Source organism: Mauremys mutica, chromosome 1 (genome assembly GCF_020497125.1).
Source record: "Mauremys mutica isolate MM-2020 ecotype Southern chromosome 1, ASM2049712v1, whole genome shotgun sequence".
NCBI lineage: Eukaryota > Metazoa > Chordata > Testudines > Geoemydidae > Mauremys > Mauremys mutica.
The window spans coordinates 105958967-105983536 of record NC_059072.1 but is presented as its reverse complement, the minus strand read 5'-3'; the positions used below and the strand labels follow the sequence as shown (position 1 = coordinate 105983536).

Here is a 24570-nt window from a genome sequence, read left to right as displayed (position 1 = left end):
CTCGTCTCCCCTGGCTTTCTTCACCATCTTGGCACATTGCCACCTGTGATGGGCACAGCCCACACTAGTTCAAGCAGGGGAAGGGCTGATTCCCTGCAGTGGCCTGCTCTCCCCAAATGTGCTTGGCCTGCCAGTTAGAGGGAGTGTTTGCACCCAGGCTCATCAGAGCATATAGTTAAACAGGAAGAGTTAGCGTGGGGTTGGTCACAGGAACAGTATCCTGAGGAGGAGTGGCTTTATCTGACTGGAAAGAGAGAGAAAAGCAGAAAGGCTGTATAAGCACCCAAGGGACAAATGGGAAGCCAAAGGACTGAGGAAAGAACCTTGAGAAGAATAGGAGGAAGTGGTCAAGGCAAAAAGAACTGAAGGGGTTCAGTGCTTGGACCAGACACTCACTTAATTTTCAGGGTCAGAACTCCCTGGAGATGGTGGGCAAGAGCTGCTCTTCAATGCCACCATATCAAGATGGAAGCCTTACCCTCCCTAACCCCCCAAATAACTCCCATTTACCATTTCACTCACATCCCCCCACCCGTCCTCCCTTTACTTTCTCACTCCGTGTCCACGGGTCTTTATTGCTTGGAGACAATTCAGGATGTAAAGTGTGACATGGTGTCACCACAGAGGAGAACAAGTGCCATACTGCACCCCTTTAACAAGCATCGCAAGTGTGACCCCAGCAAGAATAGCATGTGCAAAGGAAGGATATTGGACAAATCTGTTTATGCATCCCCTGGTACTCACCCTTCCTGTGGTATCGGTTCTATCTTGTGAGACAATCCTGCAATTCTGAAACATTGATTTATGACACAGTGGTCTCCAACTTCTTCAGTCCAAGAGTTGAACAGAGGTCAAGGGGTCATAATCAATATTTTGGTGCAGATTCTCTGTCTTGTTTTGCTCAGGTGGCATACAGGGAGGGGAAACCATACATAAGTCCCCTGAGGGAGGTTGCCCCTGATGTGAGGGAGACCCTACCAGGGCTGGATTTAGGGGCAAGCCACTGTTTGGGGTGCCAGGCTTGGGGGGTGCTGGGCTTGGGGTGCTGTAAGGTATTCAAAAGTTTAACAAATGGAGTAGGGGCACCAAAGACGTTCCTGACCTGGGGCACCTTTGGTCTAGGGCTGGCCCTGGTCCCTAGCATGCATATAGAGTCATTATAATCAGCTCCTACACCTCCATCCCACTACCCTTGATGCAGGGACATGTCAAGAGCAGGGAAGGGGAATGGCTAGAGAGTGCTATGTTACAGCTTTCCACACCCAGTCTATAGTCCTTCAAGGACCACTGCCAGCTGGCGCAAGTCAAAGCAGCCTCAGGTTGCTCTAACCTGCACTAAAGTAGAGATTCAGGGAGCTTTAAACTGTGGTTGATTTTCAATTGCTCTTTTTTCCCCTTCCCTCCCCCGGCAACCACACACACCTCTCCTGGGCTGTTGTGGGTGGACGTGTGCGGGGAAGGGGAACTATCCTTTGCTAGGCACTAGTCCCCTAGGCTCTGACAGAGCCAGTTGAGCTCCTGTCCTACTCTTCCTTGGGCTCTCACAGCCTTGCAGATAAGAGGCAATGGAGCAGCTAGAACTACTCACCTATGATGCAGCAGGCAATCACCAGGGGAGCTGCTGAGCAGCTGACAGCTGCTGCCCAGAGCTCACACTAGAACAGCTTCTGGGTCTGCAGGGGAATGGTGGGAGCCAGTGCCCCCTAGTGACAATGCTGATTCAAACACTTCTATTTTAAAATCCAAGGTTGCAGCTTAGGGAACACACTTGCAATTTGCAATCAAATACACATTTGCTTCTTACTGCAATCACCTTGGAGGGCCACAATTTAGAGACCTGAGGCCAACTGGCTGAACAATGCTGATATAAACTGAACAAGGGAACTGAGAACTACATGACAAGGAGAACCTAGGAAAAATGTGATTAATATGAAAAGAAAGAAAAGAAAAGATCAAATTTCCTTAAATAATGCCCAATTAACATGCCCAATCTGGCTTTGTTCAAGTAAATAAACCAGAGTAATTAGTTTAGTTGTGGATCACAGTTCTCCTTGCCTATGATATTTGCATAGTTGATTGCATGTTTGCCTTCAGAATCAAGCTAAAGCATGTAGATATGCAGCAGACATTAACACTTCCAGTTCCTTGGGCATAATTCATAGTTTGGGTTGATAATAGGGGTCCATGATTGCATGCATTCTACCATTCAATGTACATCATACTTTGGGCTGACATAAAACTCAAAACTATAGCTAGTTGAACAATTTTCAACAGAACAATTTTCCAGCAGAAAACACTGTTTCATCAAAATTGAAATGTTTTGAGGGAATGGATTGAGTTCAACAATGTTTTCAATGGAAAATTTTCAAAACACTTCATTTCAATAAGGTTGGAATATTTTGTTTTGAACTAGTTCAATAAAAACTTGAAACTGCATTTCCTTATCATTGGGTGCATTGCCTTATGAGAGTTCTGGTTTGGGCCTCTATTGTTTCTGTGGGCTCCCTGGAGGACTGCATCTCCCACATGCATTGCCAGACTCAGTGGACAAAACTGCATGTGGATTCAACGGCTGGACTACATTCCCCATGATACATGCGAAGTCCTGACTCCCCTGATGCACATATATCAACCAACATATAGGCCAGCAGGAAATAGCTAAGAAATTGCAGTTCATGTTCTATATCAAGTGGACCTGCTTTCTCCTGCCCAGCAGTTCACAAGCCTGAGGAGATGGGGCTCCATCAATTTGTGGCATTCTCCTGCCTAGTCCGATTTTCCATTCATTCATATCAATGTCACCGTTTTTCCTCTTTCCCATTCCCTGGAAGGCATCATCAGCTCTAACCATATTACGTTGTCTGTCTATGTTGCTGGAAATAAATATTAACTTTCTAGTGGGGCGGATGATTCTCAAAGTGACCCTGAACTAGAGTTGGTCACACCAGGGAAAAAATCATGAAAAGTTTTTCACTTTCAAAGTTGTTCCATTTTGTGAGCTCAAAATAGATGCATTTTTGTTTATTTTTCAAAAATGTTCATGAAATTGTTCATTTGATTTTTTAAATAAAAAATAGCTATTGAAACCAAGTACTGAAAATTTTATTTAACAAAATACTCATTTAATGAAAAATTCGGTTTTCAATTAATGAAAAAAATTGTTAGAAACAAATCTAACAAAGACTTTCCTGAGAAACAAAAATTCTGAAAAAGTCAACTTTTTTTAATGAAAATGTTCATTTTTTAAAGGAAAACTTTTCATCCAGAAAATTCAACCAGCTTTACTGTAAATAAAATGAAAGTTGTAATAAGCAATTGCCCTTTGCTATTCTCAGTGGGGCATTTTTATTTGAAACATTTGCTTACTACTGTATGTTTTTCCCTTATACACATATCAGCTCTCTCTCTCTCTCTCTCTCTCTCACACACACACACACACACACACACACACTCTCTCTCTCTCTTACTAACACAGGGTACAAAATACTGTGCAAATACAAGACGAAGGAACAATGGCTGAAGAACCATTAAAATGAGAGTCTAAATCAGTGGTGGGCAACCTGCGGCCCGTCAGGGTAATCCACTGGCGGGCTGTGAGACACTGTGAGGCATGGCCGCCCCCAGCTCCCAGTGGCCACGCTTCGCCGTTCACAGCCAATGGGAGCTGCAGGAAGCAGGAGCCAGCACGTTCCTGCAGCCTGCACCACTTCCCGCAGCTCCCAATGGCCGGGAACGGTGAACTGCGGCCACTAGGAGCGCCTGGCAGCTATGCCTGCGAACGGTCAATGTAAACACTGTCTCATGGCCCACCAGCGGATTACCCTGACGGGCCGCATTTGGCCCGTGGGCCGCAGGTTGCTCACCACTAGTCTAAATAGATGCAGGTCCAAATTTCCAAAAATGACTAGATATTTTAGGTGTCTCCATTTCTGTCTTTAATTTAAGACATCTCAAAGAGGGCTCATTTTCAGGGAGCTTTGAAGACCCCACATTGGACAATCAGGCCTTTTTGGGGTCAGAGTCAGGGGAGGGGGAGGGGCGGGCGCAGGATCTGCAACAACAGAAGTATTGAAGTATTCAACTGTCATAGTTGTACAGGGGGAAAAGTGTCCACAATACCTGGCCACACAATGGTTGGCTCAGCTCAAGCCGGTGTCATCAGTCCCTGGCTTTTATGATAACCATGCTGTCCGTATAAGAGTAGTCCCCCTTCCTGCTGACCTATATTAAACATAGCATGGGTACAGAGGCTGATAGTCATCTGCAGAGCCAAGACCAGTGCATAGAGGCCTAAATTTCTATAATTTGTGTTCAAAATCAATTTCCTGGGGGCAGAGTGAGGTCAATTATATTGTTCGAGTGATTTCCTTTGGCAGAGTCCCATCACATACACACACACATATCCTCCCATCTCTATCTACCTTGAGGTGGTGGTCAGAGTGGCCCATGCTGGTGGCTATCAAGCAGTGACTAATGCTGACCTCTGCACAGAGGTGAAAGTAAGCTGGTACGGTCTGGTACAGCGTACTGGCAAGAGCTGGTGCGCCGTGCCGGACCGACCAGCTTCCCCAGGCTGGTGATTTAAAGGGCCTGGGGCTCCCTGCAGCAGAAGGAGCCCAGGGCCCTTGAAAACACCTCCTGAGCCACTGCTGGAGCCCTAGGGTAGCGGTGGCAGGGCTCCAGCAGTGATTTAAAGGGCCTGGGGCTCCTGCCGCTGCGGGGAGCCCCAGCCCTTTAAAGCACCACCCGAGCCCTGCCGCCGCTACCCCGGGGCTCTGGCAGCAGGGCTTGGGCGGTGCTTTAAACATTTAATCACCAACAGATCCCTGCTGCCACTACTGCCGGAGCCCCGGGCCCTTTAAATCGCTGCCTGAGCCCGGCTGCCAGAGCCCTGGCGTAGCAGCGACAGGGCTCTGTTGGCGATTTAAAGAGCCCGGAGTTCCACTGCGGTAGCGGCGGCCAGAGCCCTGGGCCCTTTAAATCGCCCCTGAGCCCTGGGGCTCTTAGCCACCTCTGCAGCTGGTAGCTCCAGGGGTGATTTAAAGACCCTGGGGCTCCCAGCCACAGCCAGAGCTCCGGGGCCTTTAAAGGTCCCACCTCTTCTGGTTGAGGCCACGCCCTTGCTCAGGACTCCAGTGTACCAGTAAGTCCTTTAACTTACTTTCTCCCCTGCCTCTGCATCTGTTTGGGGCCCTACAAAACCAAGGCTGCTATTTTAGTTCATTTTTCTGTGCCTCTGGCTTCTTCATTTAATGTCCGGTGTGAGCCATTTCTGCTACAGTGATTTTGCTCCTGTCCTCCTCCACACCACCACAATAAGCACAGTTGTTGTAAATATAAACATTTAATAATAATCTATGTTAGGTTTCTTTGTGCAGCCATTTTAAAGGGTATTAAATACAAAACTAAGAGTGATGGATCTGACTCGAGCCCAGAGAGTCCAGAAAATTCCCTGGAGAGAATACAAAGGTAGCTGCCTTAAATTTCTGCATTTTCCTATTTCAGTGAGATCAAATCAGAGCCCTTGGGTCTGATTCACCTTTACTGCACACCACCTTTACATTGTGTCACTCTCCCTGATAGTCCACTTCTCCCACAATCACTTCATGCCAGCTCTTATGAATGGCACGAACTTTCCCCAAAATTGGTAAGCCCATTTACCTTATCTTCCTTAATACTCACGTTGGTTGTGATGTCTTCAGAGCACAGCCATGTGGTAATGGCTAGGCAGGGCAAGCTACCCTGTAGACACAGCTAGCCTGCATGATAAGATGCTCCTGGTATCGTTACCACCTATTCCTGCTCTCCCACCCCTATCCACTGGTTTGTTTCATCCTCCTGTTCTGTCTGGTCACTAATTGCCTTTGTAAACTCTTTAGGGCAGAGACTGTCTCTTGACTTCATGCTTGTACAACACCTAGCACAATGGTGCCCACATCCCTGACTGGGGCAACTTGGCATGACTGTAACATAAATCATTAATAACCACAATAACATGGAGCCAAAGTCAGTTCTAGTGTAGGGGGTGCAGCGGCCACTGACTTTGTACCTCCTTTTTCCAGGAAGGGAGCGAAGAACAGGTAGAGAAGCACAGCTCCCTTCATCAGCTAAAAGCAGCAAGTCCATAAATCCCCCTCCTCCTCGACTGGTGGAGGGAAAGCTCCCTTTTCTCTTCCTATTTACTTTAAGCACAGTCCATATTAACTCATTGTACTGCAGGCATTGTCAGTAAAACAGAGTGTTTCTTTCCCATATCATAAATCATTACAGTCCTAGCAACAATAACCACCCTGTTACGATGCACTGACAATGGTCTGAGCAACCCTCTCTGATGGTACTTTTGTTGTGACATGAAGAGCTGAGACTGAGATTCTCTGCCTCATTCAGTTTCTGTGTAAGTCTCTCCTTCTGCACCAATGGGAATTTTTTAACTGGGTGACCTCAGACAAGTGATTTCACCCTTCAGCGCCTCAGTTTCTCCATTTGTGAAATGTGGCTAATGATACTTGCCTCCTTTGCAAAGTGCTGTGAGACTAGTGATGAAGAGTGCCGTAAGGCTATGTGTTATTATCCCAAATTAGCCACTGAAAAACTATTTGATTGTAATAATTTTTGCATGATATTCTTGAGTTTTATTTAACCTTGTAATGAATTAGATCCCAATCCAGCATCTTGCACTACTTATGTAGGCCCCTGTGCCCATGAAGGACCCTACTGACTCAGGCAGGGCCCCACTGGACACAGGGATCTTCCCAGATGCAGACAGTTGCAATACTCTGCACCCAATTACCAGTCGTTCAAGTTATCAAGTCATCTGGGCAAAGCTATATTAAACAATAGCTTCCTCCAATCTGTGTCAGCCTCCACACATTTCTGCTCTTCAATTTTTGTTATATCTTTGAATTTACTGTGCTTGAACTGACTGAGGTACTTGAATTAGGGTTGCCAATCCTCCTGGTTTGGCCGTGAGTCTCCCGGAATCAGGTTTGATCTCCCAGAGGCTACTGAAGCCAAACCAGGAAGTTTTAGGCCACTAAAAGTCTGGCAGCACAGCAGGGCTAAGGCAGGCTCCCTACTCGCCCTTGCTCCGCACTGCTTCCGGAGGCGGCCGGCATGTCCGGCAATGGCTCCTAGGAGGAGGCATGGCTAGGGGGGTTTCTGCACGCTGCCCCACCCAAAGCACTGACTCTGCAGCTCCCATTGGCCGGGAATGGGGAACCACGGCCAATGGGAGCTGCAGGGGTGGCGCTTGCAGGGAGGGGCAGCGCGCAGAGCCACCTGGCTGTCCATAAGTCTAGGAGCTGCTGTTGGACATGCCGCCACTTCCAGGAGCTGCCTGAGGTAAACACCACCTCGCTGGAGCCTGCACCCCGAACCCCCTCCCACACCCCAATGCCCTGCCCAGCCCTGAGCCCCCTCCTGTACCCAAACTCCCTCCCAGAGCCTGGACCCCAAACCCCTTCTGCACCCGAGCCCCCTCCTGGAGTCCGCATACTGAACCCCCTCTCTCACCCCAACCCCTTGCACCAGGCTCAGCCTGGAGCTCCCTCCCACACTTCAAACCCCTCAGCCCCATGCCCCAACCCAGAGTCCACACCCCATCCCGCACCCCAACCCCCTGCCCCAGTCTGGTGAAAGTGAGTGAGGGTGGGGGAGAGTGAGCAACAGAGCAGGGGCGGGGCCTCAGAAAAGGGGCATGGCATGAATGTAGTCTTGGAGAAGGGGCGGAGCAAGGGTGTTTAGGTTTGTGTGATTAGCCAGTTGGCAACCCAACCTGAATGGTGTACAAAAAAGTGTTATTTAGCCTTTCCCACAATACAAAAAAAAAACAAAAACAGGGATCACCCAATGAAATTAATAGGAAGCAGGTTTAATACAAACAAGTGGAAGTACTTTGGACTGCACAATTAACCTTGTGGAACTCATTGCCATGGGATGTTGAGATGATCAAAAAAAAGAACCAAGTAAATTCATGGAGGATAGGTCCACCAATGGCTATCTGCCAAGATGGTCAGAAATGCAACTTCATGCTCAGGGTAACTCCGAACCTCTAGACTACCACAAGCTGGGAAGAGAAGACAGAGGTGGATCACTCCAACTGCCCTCTTCTGAATACTCCCCCGAAGCTTCTGGTACTGGCCACTGTTGGAAAATAGAACACTGGGTGAGATGGACCTACTATGGCAATTCTTATATTCTCATGACTCTCAGTTCTGGATATTTATTTTTTTCTTAAGCTTTTCAAAATACTTTATACTCCTAAGGAAATTTGGTTCTAATTTTAATCTCTTTTGCTCATTAGACCTCCCCAGCTCCTCTCTACCCTGCCCTCTCACTAGCTCCAAAGAATATGCAATGCCGTCGGAAAATTATTTAAACTGAAAACCTGTGACCTTTCACCTATGCCCTCTATTAATTTTTGTGAAGGCATGTGAACCCTGCCTATTTTTTCCAGGAAATTGCTTCCTTGCTTCAACTATAAATAAAAAGCGCAGGGTAGCTGTGTAGAAATGAAAGAGAAAATTAATTCAACCAAAACAGAATGTACTGTGCAAATGAGTTTTGTTTTTCAACCACCATGTGATTTTCATGTGTGAATAGGTTTAGGTTTTAAATCATTTTCTGTAAGAGGAATTAGTGAAAAAGGAACAGGACTTAGACAAGAGGACGTCTCCCACTTGCAAATCAGGAAGCAATGGCAACGCTGTGGGACATGTTCTGTCTGCTATAATGCTAAGAAGGCAGTTGAGTGGTGTGTGCCGCATCAACAAGAGCCAAAGAAAGGCATGTTAACGACAGACATTGGGATGGGCTCACTACTCTGAGCCACTCTCTCCCTTTATTTCCTTGACCACAAAATTATTTCAAAATAAAGTTCTCAAACATGAAAAACTTAATAGCCAAAGTCCTTCCTCCTAAGGTTTCCTGTGGGGGGGATGAGGGCTTCCATCCCTCTTGCACAACCTGCAAAGATGACACCCTTCCCTCCTCCCCCACCCAACAATGAGAACAGGAAGCCTTTGGAGCTGTTCTTCCCTCCCCAAGGTGTGCCTTGATTGGTTTGGTAATTATTGCACCTAGGGTTGCAAGGCATCTGGTATTCAACCTGAACGCCTAGTCAAAAATGTTAAAAGTCCATTCGGTGGTGCAGCAGAGCTCAGGCAGGCTACCTGCCTGCCCTGGATCCATGCAGCTCCCGGAAGCAGCAGGTATGTCCCTGCGGCCCCGCAGTGAGGCTCTGTGTGTCGGCTCCGCAGCTTCCATTGGCTGGGAACCATGGCCAACTGGAGCTGCAGGCGCAGCACCTGCAGGCAAGGGTAGCACACAGAGCCCCCTGACTACCCCTGAACCTAGGGTCCACAGGGACATACCAGCCACTTCCAGGAGCCACCTGAGGGAAGCGCTGCCCAGAGCCCCCCACACCCCAAACCCCTACACCAGCCCTAATCCCCCTCCCAGAGCCCGCATCCCACACCCCCTCCACACCCCAACCCCTTGTCCTAGCCCTGAGCCCCCTTCTGCACCCAATTTCCCTCCCAGAGCTGGCACCCCACACCCCCCCACACACACACCAAACCCTTTGGCCCCAGGCCAGTGCCCCCATGCACCTCAAACCCCTCATCCCTGGCCCCACACCAGAGCCCACACCCCCAGCTGGAGCCCTCATGCCCCCTGCGCCCCTACCCCCTGCCCCATCCCAGAGCCCCCTCCTGCACCCTGAACCCAGCACCCCCCAGCCTAGAGCCCCATCCTGCACCCCAAACCCCTTATCCCTGGCCCCACCCCAGAGCCCACACCCCCACCAGAGCCCTCACCCCCTCCACACCCCAACCCCCTGTTCCAGCCTGGAGCCCCCTCCCACACCCTGAACCCCTAATTTCTGGTCCCACCCTGGAGCCCGCACCCCCAGCCAGAGCCCTCACCCCCTTCCGCACCCCAACCCACTGCCCCAGCCTGGTGAAAATGAGTGAGTGAGCGAGGGTGAGGGTGCAACAGAGGAAGGGGGATGGAGTGAGTGGGGGCGGGGCCTCGAGAAGGGGTGAGACGAGGGTGTTCAGTTTTTCTACAGTCGGAAAGCTGGCAACCCTAATTGTCCCACAATGCTCCTGCTCCTGGGCCTGCAAAGAAATGGTAACCTTGTTTCCCTGAAGACACCAGCCCTCCCTGAGACCATTTCCCCTTTCCCAGCAGCTGCCTCTGTCACTTCCTAAGGTCCATTTGCTCCAGAACCATCTCCCTGAAAGGGCCAGGCTATCCGATTATATGCATGATAGCAATACTCCCGCCACATAAAACATACCTGCCATTCCCTTCTGCCAGTTTTCTCTTCCCCCACAAGGGGGTGGGTGGGTGTGTGTGTGTGTGTGTGTGTGTGTGTGTGTGTGTGTGTATTTTAATCACTCATCAATTTTCTGTTACTTTACCCTCTGTTGAAATATGCTTGAACAATATTTTTTAAAACCTTGTTAGCTGAAATATCCTGTGTAGTTTGATGTTCACTGTCTCCCCTCGCTCTTCTAATTATCCTTCGAAGTTTAATAAAAGCCTCATCTTGTCTAATCCCACATGATTCTTCCCCTCCCTCTGGGGTTCCTGGATCCTTATATAAATAGACATCATTTCTGGATGGAATCTCGTAATGAGTCTGTCAGCATCTTATGGCTGCTTGAAGTCACAGAGTTCTCTCACAATGCCTAAACAACTTAATCATTGAAAAAACAAACTCCAAAGCAGTGGAGACTTAGCGTGAGACCTGTATCCCTTCTGAAGACACCTGCCCGCCCTAGAGTGCTTGCATCTTCCTTTTATGCTCTAACTTCTTTAGGGGGAAAGAATAAAAGTATTGTGCTTCTTAAAAAGGAGGTTTGATCTTAGTACTAGTAAAATTCAGCCATCTCACTAGGTGGTAAGTCAATGCAGTGTTAGCCAGGAGAGTGAAAATTCACTGATTAATAAACAAAGCAGTGCGAAATTTGCCATGCGAAAGCTGCAATATTTGTGAATGTGAGGGCAGAGCTAAAATTCATGGTAATTTCGAGAGTTCTGTGGAGGTTGTTTAGCAAAATATATTCTCAATGCCAATATTTTTGTGAACTTTTCATTAGTTTAATTATAAATTTTTAGTAAGATTTTGTGCATGAAGGGTGAAAGTTCCATTGAAGTCAATAGCAAGACTCCCACTGACTTCAATGGAGCCAAGATTTCACTCTCAGTGTCATTTTAACTTTCACCAATGAAAGCAGCTTCCTGAGCTGGGCAAAAATCAAACTGGGAATACTGAGGAAGACAAAAGGGCAGCTTTTTATCTGCAGAAAACATTTTCATAGAAAATGGAAGAAAAAAGATGTGAGGCAAAACCACAGAACTGTTTCCTTCCTGGTGCCCAGCTTAAAGGGGCCTGATTTTCAGAGGGTGAATGCACAGCACTTTCTGACAATCAGGCCCCGCACCCAGTATTCTCTAGTCACTTAAAAAAAAATCTTGGCCATGATTCCTGCATCAGTTTTGCCAGCCAAGTATGGTGGCTGGAATGCTCAGGATATCTATCTGTGCGACAGGGGAAATACTGGCACAAATGGGGTGCCATAACTATGCCAACGTGACCCTGTAGTGTAGTGCAGTCTACAGTGACGGAAGAAGGTTTGCTGCTGCTGCTATAGGAACAGCACCTTCCCAAGCAATGGTAGCTAGGTTGATGATGGAAGCATTCTTCTGTTGACCAAGATTTACACTGGGGTTAAGTCAGCACAGCTACAGAGCTCAGGGGTGTGGATTTTTCACACCCCTGAACATTGTCGCTATATCAGCCTCTGCTGGAATGGCAGTAGGTGTAAAAGGAACTAAGGGTGTATCTTGACAGCATTGTTAGCTAAAGATGTAAATCCAGTGTTACTCATAACCTGACTCCCACCCTGCTCCCAACAAATATCTAAATGGGGCTTTACACTGGCTCATGAGGTGGGTGTGTTGGAACTTGAGTACTGTCAAAGCTCAATTTGGTAACGCAGTGAGGACTCATCTTGAGAAGCAGGCATTGAGCAAACAATTAAAAAAATATCAGATCACTCTGAAAAAATAGTATGACATTATAACATTTGTCAGTTTATTTGACCCACTCTACTTAGAAGTGGGAGTGAAGCAAGAAGGGAACTGAACACAATGTATTGTTCCATCGTCTAGGTTTGAGGGTGCTTGCTCTGGGATTGGTCCAATCCAGGTGTGTGGTGGGGGGAGGGAAAAATAAAGCTAAGTGCAACCAAGCTAGGATCAAAAGTGGGTGTAATGAATCCCTTCTCCACCTGTGGGCCAGTATTTTTGAAAGTGAGCAATGTTTTACTTAAGCCACTTCCCTAGTGAGCCACAATCCCCTCAGGATGTTCCCTTCATCCTATCCAGGAAAAAAACAAACAGCTGGAAATCTTCTCAATGCTTCATGGGGTACCTTGCATTCTTATCAAGTATAGGAAAATTACAAAAACAAAGCTTTCTCATCTCCTCATCCTCAATCCATTAAAAATGCAGTAGATCCTGTTTCAAATCCAAATGGTAAGGTCCTCACACACTCTGGACCTAAATTCTTTGGCAAGGTCCCTGGCTTTCTGTGGCATTCTGGTGAATATACTGGAAATTCTGTGGCAGCATGAGATAGAAGTCTAAATGGAGGGGTTTATACTGAATTAAATATGAACTCATGTGAAAGCAAAGGAAGTTAGGCACCTAAATACCTTTCAGGATCTGGGCCTTTCAATCTAATGGCATGGCAGATATTGTTGGGAGGAAGCTGGAGGTTTTGGCACCTGGTTAAAGGAGAATTAAACTTGTGGCACCCTGGGATTGTTTAGTAAACATCATAGCAGCATATTTCTTCAAAAAGGATGGCAGAGAAATAGTTAACAACTTTGGCATTTACACGGTCATCCTTAGGTTTCAGAGTTAATTACTTATAAAGATTAATAGGGCAATTCACAGATTTTTTTCCCCCCAGGTTGTCTAAAGACTCAGGAAGTGAAAATATAAGTTTACACCTGATTAATTTTTTCAATGTAATCTTTACAGTCCTAGGGGCTAAAAGCAATCATTTTAATGAAAGCTCAGACTCTGGAGCAAAATTATGTGGCAAGGGGTGAATTCTGGGACATATTACATGGCCATGGAATTGCAAAATAAATATACAAGGCCCTAGAAATAGAGGTTTCTGTTCAGGGTAAAGGAAGCTTGCATTCTCTGCCCACAGACATGGAGTGGGAACAGCTCTAAAAGTAATTAAACTCTCAGTGGGAAAGTAATTTTGATTCCAGGTGATTCCTATTCAAAGGAGATTCCTGTTAATGTAGAAGTTCTGTTTTAAAAGCATTTCCAATACTACATATTGAAATATAGAACTCCAGCATAAAAACAGTATAGTACAGCTCACTGCAATTCATTGGTGACCTACTAGTTGTTTGTTTTTCCCCAAGAGGATCCTTCAAACCTCTCTCTGAGCCTCTCCTTTTCCTAGCCTCAGGGCCTCACATCACAGTGACCAGGTTCTGTTGAAAGAATGCTGAACTAAGCTCCTTTTGGAACCTTGAAACACCTCTCTCTTGTATCACAGTACAGACTGGCCTCAGTCTTGAAGCGGGGGCAAGAGAGGAACACCCTACTTCCACAGCACTTCCAGTTCCTACCATCTTGGGAGTAGGAGGTTGGAATTGAGTCTCTGTGCTTTCTCCTTGTATAGTGCTCTGAGACTGCTGGGCTGGGCTGACCTTCCCTAGTGTTTGAGAATCACAACGTTTCCTGTGAGCTGCACCATCTGCATTTGCTGTTTAGAATCAGGACACACCCCATCTATGGATATGCCTAATTTAGAGATACTCCTTTAATAACATGCAGATTTACAGAGACCTGGACATTCTAGTGAAAGAACTGTGTATGAACATGCTGGTTTTAGATCCTCTAGCTCTACCACATGACCTAAAATACTCCCATGTTTCAGGCTGTGTTTCCAAATCAGAAATGTAGGCCCTGAGCTGGTGTAAATAGGTGAAGTTCTAGTGACCCCAGTGGAGATATAACTTCCACCAGTTGAGGGAGCTGTCACATCACTGAACAGGTGGTATAGTTAGAACCACCATCTCTCCTCCTCCTGTTCTGCTGCTCCACTATTAGGTGCAGAAATTCAGCACTGTATTCCCATATGAAGAAATTGGCAAGGAGAGAATGTGTGCTCTTGGCAAAGCCTTACCCTGGGGTTATGCCAATAAACAATCGTTTTCTAGCTGCCACAAGCATTCCATTATTTCTGCTGGGCCATTCAGGCCACTCAAGTTCAGACTCTGTCAGTCCTTCCTTAATAAACCCCTATTATCAGGGGCTTAGACCTCAGCGGTTAGAATTCCTGCTCAGCCGAGACTTGGCACTCACGGTTTCAGCCCAAATGTTCTTTTGGGGTGGGGAATTAAAACACACTGCAGCAGAGCCAAGACAATGGAAGTTTGTTGCCTCCAACTTATATTTGCACTTTGAAATAGCTAAAAACGTGAATTTTTAAGTTTGTTTTTTATAAAAAATGTTTGGAGACTGGTTATTGTAGAAAAGAATCAAGTGAGTGAGTGAGTAGCTGACTATGCAGATCCATTTCATTTTCTCATGCATTTTTAATCACATGCTTTTGGGGACAGATTTTCAAGAGCCCTCTGCACGCAGCAATTCCCCTTCTGACATGTACAATGCAGAGACACAACGCCTCAGCTGCTGTAACTATGCAGCTCTACTGACTTCATGACCATGACATACTATCTCAATCCAATGGATCTATGATGTACATGTGCTTTATTCCTTCATCCCAATCCTTCAGAGACTTTACAGGTCATATGGAGTAGCATACTATTCAGGGACACACTGACATATAATTGTGAGCAGCCCTGGCCTTAGAATTTTTGGTGCTCTAAATAAGCCTATGTTACTATTAGGGATGGCTTACCTGGTCTGTCAGGAATAAGAGCTTGCCCAATCTACACTCAATTCCTGATCTCAAATCAACCCTAACTTTAAAAGGAAAAAAAAGAGGATATATCCCCATTCCACTCAGTTCCCCTATACATGCAGATAAAGCTGCAGGGCCCAACAATTCTGGCTGCCTCCCTCTTGGCCATAGTCTTTATTCTCCTCTGTTAAACTATATATAGACAGCTGTACCTGTGCAACGGCATCATAAAATGGGTGTTAAACCATAGAACCAGTGAACAGCATCCACACTACTATTCTGCAGTGATTTGGTCCTTATGCTATTGTAGTTACACCGGCTGGCTCTGTAAGCCAAGGTGCAAATGTCAAACAGGGCAAGTCTAATCCAAAAAGGGGCAGAGTTAGCAAAAATTGACACTGCATTTATTCGCCAGTTGGGTGCCTTGGTGTAAAAAATGGCTGGTGTAAACTAAAGCACCCAGGAGGCCACAGAGGGAACCCACGCCATAAGAACATCCAGCAAGGGTATCCTCCATCTCTACCTCTCTGGTGATGACTGCTGATGGGACCTGTCCCTTTCCATGCTCCCCTTCCCTACTGCCTTTTTGGTTCAGGATTATTGACTGGCATGTAGACCATGACAAATGTGATGTTTGCATTGCATAGGATAGGGAGTCGGATTTACAGAACACTATGGCATAGGTGTAATGTATGGAAATCACCAAGGATTTGTGTAGATAGGATTTGTGGGAGAGAGAAAAAAAATGGGCAAAAGAGCTGAGATTTATTGGCTGATAAAATGAGGCCCTTTCTCATTGCTTGTTGGCAGTGAGTAGTTGTCACTTTGCGAGTTAATACTGCACTGATGTATGTTTGGGAAAACCTTGCCGAGGCAGCGGCCTGGGAGTCAGAGCTTTTTCAGAGAGGCTCTTTCCCTCTGTAAGAGTTATTTGGTATTTGTCTCAGGAACTGTTTGTATCTCTTTCCACATAAAGCCAACCAACACCCTTTTTACTTGTGTGCAATTCTCTAAATTCCCTGAACAGTAGTGACAGCAGCATCAGTCTAGAGAATATACTAACTACCACCATGAACTGTTGCTGCAATGACAAAGGGAATGAACACAAGGGAACAGGAGCATGTCTGAAAGGCCCACACCATTGTCTCCTTTCATTCCCCTGAGGAACTCAGGTCTGTTTTGAAAAGTACTGGAGAATCATGCTGTAATTTACTCAATTGTACTAGAATTACCTGTGGAACTGCAGCTGTGATAGCAGGAAGATAGGAGACTTAAAAGACTCAGTCAGAGAAGTCTTTGAGGTTTTAGTTGCTTACATCAAACTGGATCTCCAGACCCTCTGAGGTCAACATACTAAGTCCTATGCCCCTCATAAGGGTAGATGGTTGAACATATTTGAAGTTGGGAATGGCTCCATCCCCTTAATGCACCCTGCAACCTATTGTTTCAAATTCTATCATGGGGATTTCATAGGCAAAATCTTAGATAGATGTCATGAAACAATTTGAAGTGTACAATTTGTGTGGAGTGTGAACTTAACGTACATTTATTTACCAACAATTTGTGTATTACTCCCACTTATTTTGGTGATTTTATTTCAGCTTGGGGAATGTTACGAACAAAAACATTATATAGGAAATCTTTGCAAAACTGCACTAGTTTTTCCACAAATGAAATGGAGATGATGGGGAGAGGAGAGGAGAGAGGAGGGATTTTGTTTTTTGAAAAGTTCATTGAAAAAAGTCACAAATGGTCTGCTTTGCTTTATAGATGGAGATTTCCTGCACAGATCTAGCGGGTGGTGCACAAGTCAACTCATTACAGTGTCAGCAGCTTATCTACCACAGATTGTAGGGATTTCTCTTACACAAAGCATGAGTCTATAGGGAAATCCCATCCCCTGGGTTCCAATCCCAAAGAGCTAATGTAACCCATCACAAATTAAAACATACAGTTGTTCCTTAATAGATTTCTTGCAATAATTAGTGGCATCTGTGTAGGTGCAATACAGCACTGCCCCCTCCTGGAATGTGACAGATGGACTCACATGCAAGAGGTCCCTCTGGTTCAGCTAAGGGGGATGCATTTTAAGTAAGTGTAGAGATGGAGTGTTAACATGAGCCTTTGCAAACACAAATTAAGAAAGAAACAAATGGTATACATACAAATGCTGGCATAAACACAGAACTCAGAGTACTCAACCCTTGCCTAGACAGGCAACAACTGAACGTAAAGGCTACTCAGTCCAAAATGCATTCTGCATTGAGCATAGTCTAAACCAGGGGTAGGCAACCTATGGCACGCGTGCCGAGCTGATTTTCAGTGGCACTCACACTACCCGGATCCTGGCCACCGGTCCAGGGGGCTCTGCATTTTAATTTAATTTTAAATGAAGCTTCTTAAACATTTTAAAAAACTTATTTACTTTACAACAATAGTTTAGTTATTTATTATAGACTTATAGAAAGAGACCTTCTAAAAACGTTAAAATGTATTACTGGCATGCAAAACCTTAAATTAGAGTGAATAAATGAAGACTCGGCACACCACTTCTGAAAGGTTGCCCATCTCTGGCCTAAACAACATTGCTCCCACCAGAAGAGGATCAGATTCATAATACCACAAGTGGGTAGAGACCTACGTTTCTGAAGCCTCAATCCTACATTTGAATCCCACTTTTCCTGATGCAGCATGGTGGCCTCACTGCTTGTAGATGTGCCATCATAAATCACTGCCAACTGGCACCTAATTAGGTGGACACTATTACCCAGTCTTTTACTTCCTGGCAGAAGGAAGTCTCCGCTCGTACTGGCTCTAGCAGTGAAGACCTCCTGCTGATGGCTCAGATAATACTTCTGACCTCTCTTCGGAAATGAACATGGAAACAACCTGATGAGCTATTTCAAGAAAGATGTGTGATCAAGGAGAGGGATAAGTAAATGCACCTCCAGGCTGATATAGAGCAAGGTTTTTTGGTTTCTTTTACTACTTCTGATCTAATATTTACTGCCTCTGCACTGGCTTGCTGACAGTGAGGTGTAGGAAATCAAAAGCTTCGCCCCCCCCCACCTGGGATTGGTTGATTGTAAGCATATAATCAGCCAATCAAAGGATACAAACTCAGTTTTTTATTGCTTCAGCTATTAGCCTTGCTGATCATGCAAAATAAAAGAAGGGGGCATTTTGTATCCTGTGACTTGATGCTTCACAAAGTGGGACAACAGCCAGAAAATCAAGACATCTGGTCAGACTGCTACACTGTGACTGAGAGAGTCCTATTTGAGAAAGAAAATCTTTATTTTTGCATTAACCTATGAGTCACACTAAAGCCCAGGCCTCAGTTTATTTTAACCAATTATATAGTCTCTTATCCCCTCTTCTCTAACACTAATCCCACCACTGCACATTCCTTTCATTCCAGCCTCACTCAAACACTCAGCCTACCCATCTTGTTCTTCTCCATTAGTACACCCAGCATTCTCCCTCACATAAACTTATCTGCAAAAATACCTTTACTGTTTTTAGACTTGTTTCTTTTCTATCCATCCATTCCATGCTCATCACTGTGAGAGCACTTACTCTTCTCTGTAGGTATTATTAACTCCATTTCCAAAGATGCTTCCCGCCTTTCTCCCTGGATGAGAGTCTCCACACTGTACTCTGTAAAGAATTCTCTCTTTTATCTGCCTCTCACTGCAAGGTATTCTGTGATTCTCTGTAGGAGGCTGCTTCCTAAAAATAAATTGCATGATGATCGGTTTTCACTTATGCTTGATCTAATTAAGTTTTGCCACCATAACACAACATGGTGCAACAGTGACGTATCCACTGTATTAAACAGGGCTTTGTTCTTTTCCTGTTCCTTTCTTTCCCTCATATAGTCAAACCAAATGCAATGGTTGGGTTTTAATATGAAAATAATTAGTACCATCCAAGTGCAATAAAAAAATAAAAATCCAAGCTGTTTGAATTCCTGAATTGGTTGATCTCTCAGAAGAACGTAGACAACACCAGCAGTCAAGAAGAAGATGAAACAGCTCAACAGCATTTGTTCACAAACCATAGAAGGTGCTGCCTTTAAATGCAGCAACCGGCTCATCTCTCCAGTAGCGAAAGAGCTCAAGGATGGAACCATTAACTATTACACTGTCAAAGGCCACATACTGGATAGAGGACAAGAGTGATATAATTAGTGGTGAATTCTGAGATAGATTAAAAATGTCCAAAATTAAAATAACGTTCCTAAATTCATATTTAGGCATTCAAATAAAAGTTTATCTATATGCCTAAATATATATTTAGGAGCCTAACTTTAGGCACTAAGGTTTGAAAATATTGAGCTATGGGAATAAATGTATTATTATTTTTAAAGACTAATATAGCATCATAATTGTGCATGGGAATTTACAAATTGGATAAAGACAGTGTCCCTTCCCAAAAGATCTTATTTAAACTGAAGGTACATTTTAGAAGCTCCCCAAGGAATTTATGCAGAAACTCAGGGCTCTTAAACTGTGTTTGAATGCTACACCCCCTTGACTCCCACTGCAATGGTTTAACTATGCACTACCTCTGAAGCAGACCAGCATTTGAAAGACACAATCTACCCCTTGGGTCTGATTCTGCAGTGCCCTGCACCTTGTGTAGTCATTTACACCTGTGCAAAATGCTTCTGATCCAGTAGTATTTTACACTCACTTGTCACAGGTATAAATGACTTTACACAGTGGGAAATCAGGTACCTGAAGCTGTATCCTCCTGTTGTGGTGATAGCAGAACAGTGGGAATGCTCTAGGATTTCTAAAGAATTTGGTATTGGTTGGTGCCTACAGCAGTCACCATGGTCAGCACTTCAGACACTCTTAAATTTGGGACTTATGAAACCATTGAGATTTTCATATACTCCCCTAATCCTACCCCACCACCTCACTGCTTAACCACTTGAATGCTGCCAAACATACCTGGATATATGGCAAAAATGCGCCTTGTGTATTTCCCCAGATACATTGCTTTGAATCATCAACATTTCAATGAAACACTGATGCTTTCAAGATAAATAGCAATGCAAGGGTTTATTTATGACTCATTTGTATTTTAATGGTAATATTTCATTGTGGGCACTCATAGAATCATAGAATATCAGGGTTGGAAGGGACCTCAGGAGGTCATCTAGTCCAGGGGTCCCCAACCTTTTCAGGACCAGGGACCGGTCGGGAGCGCTGGTCCCGCGGCTCAGCTGGACCGCCCGCAGGCGTGCCTGCGGGAGGTCCACCGGCTCCAGTTGAGCTGCCGCAGGCATGACTGCGGACGGTTCGCTGGTCACACGGCTCAGCTGGACCGCCCGCAGGCACGCCTGCGGCAGCTCAACCGGAGCCAGTGGACCTCCCGCAGGCGTGCCTGCGGGCGGTCCAGCTGAGCCGCGCGACCAGCGAACCGTCCGCAGTCATGCCTGCGGGAGGTCCACCGGAGCCCCGGGAGCAGCGGACCTCCCGCAGGCATGACTGCGGAGGGAGCGCTCGTCCCGCGGCTCGGGTAGACCTCCCGCAGGCACGCCTGCGGGAGGTCCACTGGGTCAGTTCGCGGCCCAGTTTCTAAGAGGCCGCGGCCCGGTACCGGGCCGCGGACCGGGGGTTGGGGACCCCTGATCTAGTCCAACCTCCTGCTCAAAGCAGGACCAATTCCAAACTAAATCATCCCAGCCAGGGCTTTGTCAAGCTTGACCTTAAAAACCTCTAAGGAAGGAGATTCCACCACCTCCCTAGGTAACCCATTCCAGTGCTTCACCACTCTCTGAGTTAAAAAGTTTTTCCTAATATCCAACTTAAACCTCCCCCACTGCAACTTGAGACCATTATTCCTTGTTCTGTCATCTGCTACCACTGAGAACAGTTTTGAGTTTTTCATTTCAAATTATACTTTGGCAATTTCCCATCAGGCAGTGATGTGAAAACTAGAAAGGAGACTGAGTACTTAGCAGTCCAAGTGGTCATGAATAAAATGGTGACAAAAATCACAGGAAATTTCTAGATGGCAGCTTCAAAAGCAGATGCAGACTTTTTAAATTCCTCTTTCCTCTCCCAGGGAATAAGCCTCCCAAAGGGCTTTGCACAGTACCTGTGTCGCACACTGATGTGTACAGGATCAATTTACAACAGGGATCAGAGAGCAAAAGCTCTCAGAGGCCAGTCTGGAGGTGGGCGAATTCTGGCAGCATCCTGCCTACTACCTCTCCCTATGTCACAGATAGAATAGGAACAAAAGTAGGTTTGTACTCTTTATAGTAATACTATATAACTGGATTTGGAAATTAATGCCAGCAAGTGGGTTGGAAAAGTCTAATCTGGATTTCAAAAGATAGCACATCCGAGCGGTAACACAGATATTTAAGCCTTTCCTTCAAGCCCGCTTTGTACCTAAGGCTCCCTTTTAGCTCCGTCAGAGATGCTGCCTACAGCCTGTGAAGGTCCCAGTTTCAGTCTCAGCTGCAGTATTGTGCAAGAAACACCCACATACCCCCATCACACATCTAGGCCCCTAACAAGAGAGTCCACTGATGAAGCACATCCACACCAGTATCTGGTCATAGGTGGATAGCTATAGCACCTTTATTTGCAAAGTGAGCAAATTTGCCCACTTGTTGTTATTTGCAATCAACTCTGTTGAAAGAGCCAGGGATGTCTTGTAATTTTAAAAATTACCCTCTCCTGATTGACGTTCGTCATACATACATTAATCCCTGGGAAGCAAGGGACTGAATTATGCTTCTTTGCCAAAGGCCATAGTCCCAAAAGCACTGAACACCATCAGCCCAACCAACTTCAGAAGTCGTCAAATGTATTCAGCACCTTGCAGAACTGGACCCAAACCGTCCCCCCACCTATTCTATTGCACAGACACTAATTTATTGTTTTAGGTTTCCATATGGGGACTGAGTTTACAAAATAGATTACCTCAAATACAGCTTCTTATAATCAGAGAAGGGAGAGGAGCTGAAGATTTCATGAAGTCTGCTAGGTATCCCACTGTGTAGTTAACCAGGTAGGCACTCAGATACTGTGGTAATGTGTGCCAGCATACAAGACAGGAGGCCTGATTCAAAGCCAATTGAAATCAATGGAGTCTTTCCAGTGACTACATAGGGCATTGAAAAGATCCAGATACATTAGTTTGTTATTATCTAGTTGTTCACAACAAGTGGGCTGCTGGCACTTGTTTGTTTATTATTTTTTGCTGAGAAAGGAACATTACAGCTTTTGTGTGGGGGTGGGAATCTTGCCTATAAAGAACAAGTATTATATAAAAGAGATGCAAAGACAAAAATAGGGATTGATGAACCTGTTCAGATAAAAGCAACAGCAAGACAACTCAGCATTACATTTGCAAAACAATTTACCAACATAATTAATCTGTGCAACATCCTTGCTAGGCAGGTATTTATTATCACACACACCCATTTCGGAGGTGAGCAAACGGAAGCACAGAGAAGTTAATTAATTGCCAAAAGACCAGAGCCATAACTAAGCATTTTAGCACAGGGGATGAGCAAGCATATTTGCTCCCCCTACCGGTTTATTTTCGTAATTTTTCAGTCCCATTTTTTGCCCCCGCTTTTTGGCGTCCTGGGCGGCTGCCCTGCTCGCTCCACCTTGGTTACAGTCCTGCAAAGGACAAAGAAGCCCAAAGGCAGAGCCAGAACTTGGACTCAAGAGTTCCTGGCTTCCAGTTTCTTGCTCTAGAGTCTAGACACTGCAGCTTCATTGAGAAGATAACCAACTTGAAATTTCACCCAGAACTTGAATCCAATCTTGTTGGAAGTTCTGAACTATTTCACATATTTTTCCCCCAAGCCTACTGTGTTTTATGTTTGTATGTTTCTGCAATTCTCAATTCCAGAAAAGCAAATGACAAAATACACAAAGTGGTGCAGGAGGGAAAAAAGGGGGAGTTTTTTTATCTGACCCATTCATCTTTCTCTGTAACTAATGTTGTCATAAACATATAGCTAAGGGTAGCATAAAATCCCTCCTTTACCTTTAAATGGTTAAGAAGCTCAAATAACCTGGTTGGCACCTGACCAAAAGGACCAATTAGGGGAGAAGATGCTTTCAAATCTGTGGGGGAAGGTTTTTGTTTTGTCTCTCTTTGTTGTTCTCTCCAAGTCAGTGAGGAACCAGGGCAGGGAAAATACATCTCCTAAAGCCATACCTGAACTAAGCATCTAAGATTACAAATTGTAAATAATAGGAAGGAAATGTGTTAGATTATCTTTTGTTTTAGCTTGTGAATTTTCCCTAGGCTAAGAGGGAGGTTTATTCCTGGATTTGTTTTTTGTTTGTTTGTTTGTTTTTGTTTTTTGTAACTTTAAAGTTTTGCCTAGAGGGGAATCCTCTGTGTTTTAAATCTGATTACCCTGTAAAATTACCTTCCATCCTGATTTTACGGAGGTGCTTCTTTTACTTTTTCTTTATAATAAAGTTCTGCTTTTAAGAACCTGACTGGTTTTTAGTGTCCTAAAAACCCAAGGGCTGGTCTGCACCCATTTTGTTAACCTATTTGGTTGGTATATTATTCTCAAGCCTCCCCAGGAAAGGGGGTGAAGGGACTTGGGAGGGATTTGGGGGGAACAGGAACTCCAAATGGTTCTTTTCCTTGAATCTTTGTCTAACTCACGTGGTGGTGGTGGCAGTACTCATCCAAGGACAAGGAAGGATTTGTGCCTTGGGGAAGTTTTTAACCTAAGCTGATAGAAATAAGTTTAGGGGGTCTTTCATGAGGGTCCCCACATCTGTACCCTAGAGTTCAGAGTGGGGAGGGAACCCTGACAAATGTTAATTTCCTCTTCCATGGTGAGAAAAGAAAGAAAGAGCGAGTTCCATCATCCAGGACCATAAAGCTGGATCTCTCATGCTCATGTTAGAGGAAGAGTGAGGGAGCATTCCTGCAGGTAATTAATCCTGGCTGCTAATCACATCAACCGAAGATGATGAGCAAATTAAAAACTTCAGCAGAGCAGTTAACCTGATGCTTTCCCCTGAGCCCCAGAGCTAGTTAGACGGATATCAGCCTGATGGAGAGAGATCACTGCTATATTCCTGTTAGAATCTAGAGCCTGGACATTGTTCCAGAGTGACAACAGTTTATCGTTTGGGATGGGCAGGAGTTAAAGAGGAGAGGGCGTGCACTCCACCTGTTTACTACTCAGTTCCATCAGTTGTGAAGTATCATAGCAGAGTTTTGAACTCTGAATCCGCCCACCCCCACCCATCTGTCCTGATGCCAAAACCAATACAATCAAAGAGGAGCAAAATGATTCATTCAGTCCCTTTAGAGTCAGCACTTCTTCACAAGAACGCACATCCAGACAAGTTTAGCTTCAGCTCACAAATGAGTCAAATGGCAAAACGATGGAGGATTTAGATTCAAAGATGTTTTAGTCCCTGTAGCGGGGTGGACCCCGCTCTGGCCCGGAGGGGTTTAAAAAGTGGCCTGGCAGGGCTTGAAAAGACAGCCTTTAGCCTGGGCTGATTGGGGAAGTGGCTGCAGGTGAGGCCACGCCCCAAACTGAGCCACAGGCCTTATAAAAAGGCCAGGGAAGCCAGAAG

At 45.4% G+C, this 24570-nt stretch overlaps 1 protein-coding gene across 3 annotated transcripts in view; it reads right to left on the bottom strand.

Annotated features, from left to right (window-relative positions):
- Nucleotides 1-24570, bottom strand: part of PTN (pleiotrophin) — a 116407-nt gene that overhangs the window by 32909 nt on the left and 58928 nt on the right. The window contains exon 1 of one of the 3 annotated variants that reach the window (XM_044983854.1): nt 745-763. The exons of the other annotated variants lie outside the window; for them this stretch is intronic. The gene's annotated coding sequence lies outside the window, so the exon portion shown is untranslated. Of the gene's footprint in view, nt 1-744; nt 764-24570 lie in introns of those variants that run through there. 3 annotated transcript variants of the gene reach the window in all.